This window comes from Bactrocera neohumeralis, chromosome 3 (genome assembly GCF_024586455.1).
Source record: "Bactrocera neohumeralis isolate Rockhampton chromosome 3, APGP_CSIRO_Bneo_wtdbg2-racon-allhic-juicebox.fasta_v2, whole genome shotgun sequence".
Lineage (NCBI taxonomy): Eukaryota > Metazoa > Arthropoda > Insecta > Diptera > Tephritidae > Bactrocera > Bactrocera neohumeralis.
Genome location: NC_065920.1, coordinates 29,568,158 through 29,572,414, shown reverse-complemented (window position 1 = coordinate 29,572,414; position 4,257 = coordinate 29,568,158).

Here is a 4,257-nt window from a genome sequence, read left to right as displayed (position 1 = left end):
CTCCTTTGTTGCAGGCAATGATTGTGGACAAGTAAGAGGTAATTATATACAAGCAAAAGAATATAGCAGAAAATATTTAATTTGTATCGTTTTCTTATCTTACATGAAGGATACATGAAGGACAATGAAGACCTGATAACGAAATTAAATGAATCGTTTGAAAATTGGAAACCACCAACAATATTCGTAAATGATAAGAAATGATAATATTAAGTTTCATACATACGTCTCAACTAAACCAAGACAGAGCTATTCGTGTCGTTACCAAAAACTTCATCATAGTAGGCCATTGGAAACAATTAGAGCCGATGTTGAGCTGCTTGGACATGCTGGTCGAGATGTTAAAAACTACTCATTTGTATGCAATTCGAATGATTGTGGAATTATAAAGAATCTTACAAGATAATTGATTTAAAAAATGCTTGGGCGCAAATTTCAAAAGAGTGTGCGAAAGATATCGCAGAAATTAAAAAAAAAAAAAATCTGCGGACGACATATGTGCTGGAAAAGAAAAAGGTGGACGGGTGCAGGAAGTCTGCAATGTCGACTGATGTGGTATATGAACCACATTTATATTACTACAAGGAAATGTCGTTACTCGACCCTGTTAAAATCCGGAGGACGACAACAAGTAATGTAAGTAAAGTATTTTTAAATATTTGAATATTCATAAATTGTTTTCATATATACATATATACAATATTTTCAAAAGACACACGCAGAAGTAACCGATGAATCTGAGGAGAGTTTATTTAACCAAACAATAATTGAAAATTTTGAAGTGGATTCCTCACAATTGCCTTCGCCATCTCCAGTGGACAACTTATCAGCGTGCTCGCCGGCTCCGTGCTCTCACCTGCTCCATCCACTTCGGCATTAGTGGCTCGGAGACGAAATAAGCGAGTATCGAATAGTGACGCCAAATTTACAGAAGCCATAGATGCTAAAGTCTATTGTGGTACCAGAAACGAGAACAAAACTGTATTTTCCTCATTCTCCAGAACAATTGCTAGCAATTACCATTAATAGGAGCGACGGGGGTGATGTCCGAAATACCTAAAATGGTCACACGTAGGGTTATACATCATCTATCAACTCGGAGAGTTAACAATTCTCAAAGTGATATACTGCAATTGGCGATGGATGATGCGAATATTCAATAATAATGTGTGGTAAGTCGTATTCCCTTAATTACCAAACAGAAATAACTAATATGTTTTGTTTCAGATATTTCAACGCGATATTTTAAGGAAGATATCGGGTGATTTTTAAGAGCTTGATAACTTTTTTTTTAAAAAAAAAACGCATAAAATTTGCAAAATCTCATCGGTTCTTTATTTGAAACGTTAGATTGGTTCATGACATTTACTTTTTGAAGATAATTTCATTTAAATGTTGACCGCGGCTGCGTCTTAGGTGGTCCATTCGGAAAGTCCAATTTTGGGCAACTTTTTCGAGCATTTCGGCCGGAATAGCCCGAATTTCTTCGGAAATGTTGTCTTCCAAAGCTGGAATAGTTGCTGGCTTATTTCTGTAGACTTTAGACTTGACGTAGCCCCACAAAAAATAGTCTAAAGGCGTTAAATCGCATGATCTTGGTGGCCAACTTACGGGTCCATTTCTTGAGATGAATTGTTCTCCGAAGTTTTCCCTCAAAATGGCCATAGAATCGCGAGCTGTGTGGCATGTAGCGCCATCTTGTTGAAACCACATGTCAACCAAGTTCAGTTCTTCCATTTTTGGCAACAAAGTTTGTTAGCATCGAACGATAGCGATCGCCATTCACCGTAACGTTGCGTCCAACAGCATCTTTGAAAAAATACGGTCCAATGATTCCACCAGCGTACAAACCACACCAAACAGTGCATTTTTCGGGATGCATGGGCAGTTGGCCACCAAGATCATGCGATTTAACGCCTTTAGACTATTTTTTGTGGGGCTACGTCAAGTCTAAAGTCTACAGAAATAAGCCAGCAACTATTCCAGCTTTGGAAGACAACATTTCCGAAGAAATTCGGGCTATTCCGGCCGAAATGCTCGAAAAAGTTGCCCAAAATTGAACTTTCCGAATGGACCACCTAAGACGCAGCCGCGGTCAACATTTAAATGAAATTATCTTCAAAAAGTAAATGTCATGAACCAATCTAACGTTTCAAATAAAGAACCGATGAGATTTTGCAAATTTTATGCGTTTTTTTTTTAAAAAAGTTATCAAGCTCTTAAAAAATCACCCGATATATAATTAAATACCATACCAGATTTAAATACCAAACAAGAATTTTACCAATATTAATTTTGTGATATGTATTTTAGAACAACTATACAGATTATTTCTACTTCGCTGTTTTTTTTTTTATTTTTCATTGGAAAGGAAGATCTTTATCACTAAAACAATGTTTACATACATTATTTCTTATTTTGCTAGCATATTTGTATGTATCATTTTCCAGAATTGGTAGAGATGTTATGGTGGACGGAAGGTGCTCATGATATGGTTCATAATGTGTATTCGGCGACATATTAATTTTTCGCGATAAATAACTTTGTAAAATACATTATACTGATATGATTTTATCAGACTATTCTATTGAAACTTCAATTGGTCGGTGAAATATTCGAAAACGTCTGGCTAGTTTTCCAAACGCCATCTCAACCGTCATTCGGGCTCTACTTTGTCTATAATTGAAAGCCTCTTGTGCAGTATTTAATTTCAAACTTCGGTTGAAAGCTTTTAACATGTGTCGATTTAGCCAAAAAATATCGTCGCCAATAATATAAAATGGTGTTTGAAAAAATTGCCCTTTTAAAGGTTTATCAGATGGTATATTAGTTAGTCTCCGGAAAGCTTATCAAATAAGGAGCTGTTTTCATATGCCACAACATCAGATTATTTTCCATTTGCTCCAATATCGGCATAAATAAATCTGCACTGAAATTATTTTTCTAACTTTATCTTTAGATGCTCTTTCAGAAGAGCGCCTATTATAGAATTCAATACCTCCGGAATAAAGGTATTAATTGTTTTTCGAGATATGTGGCAATACTAATGACCGAAATTAGTCTCCAGTTGCTATATATCGCAGGGTCGCAGAACGCCGGATTCTTGATGAAACGGTATATACATATATGAATTTATATAGTTTAGCTTCAAATAATAACTCAAATATAAATTAAATTGTTTTATATTCTTTGAAATAATATCTTTGCAAAAATGTCCTGTCCCTGTTCTTCCTCCCATAAAATATATTTTAGGAGATGTGCTTCCAAATCATGAAGACCTTTTAATTCCAGAAAGGGATTTACCCAGTATTTTTGTCTTTTTTTTATTATACCCTGAACAGGGTTTATTAAGTTTGTCACGAAGTTTGTAACACCCAGAAGGAATTGTCGGAGACCCTATAAAGTATATATATAAATAATCAGTATGTCGAGCTGAGTCGATTTAGCCATGTCCGTCTGTCTGTCTGTCTGTCTGTCCGTCTGTCTGTATATATACGAACTAGTCCCTCAGTTTTAAGATATCGTTTTGAAATTTTGCAAACGTCATTTGCTCTTCAAGAAGCTGCTCATTTGTCGGAACAGCCGATATCGGACCACTATAACATATAGCTGCCATACAAACTGAACAATCGGAATTAAGTTCTTGTATGGAAAACTTTCACATTTGAAAAGATATATTCACGAAATTTGGTATATGTTATTTTTTAAGGCAACAATGTAATCTCTAAAAAATTTGTTTAGAACGGATTACTATAGCATATAGCTTCCATACAAACTGAACACATAGTTACTAACAGAAATGCACCTGTGAAGGGTATTTAGCTTCGGTGCAACCGAAGTTAACGTTTTTTCTTGTTTTTTTATGAATTTATAAAGCCTTTTCAAGTCTTTAAGCGCTTCTATAGCTCGTACTTGCCTGCTCGAGGCCTTTTCGCAAATGATTATGTTATGATAACAAATGCCCACACACAGATTTAGCTATGGCAATGGCAATAGATTCGTCGGTTAGTATGCCATAAACTTTTGCCTGTCAAGATGCGGGGTTATGTACGAACACACATCGATAGCTTTGTTGTTACTTTTATTTTTTTTTTATTTTATTGACAAAAGCGCAGAAGCGACCACAGAAATGTCGAATCGAAAAGAGCTATGATTTTCAGAATTCCCAAAATCTCGGCGAGTTGTGCTCTTCATTAATTTCAAATCCTTCTTTTACTTTCAAATCCATGCTACCATTATTAATTAAAACTCCAGACA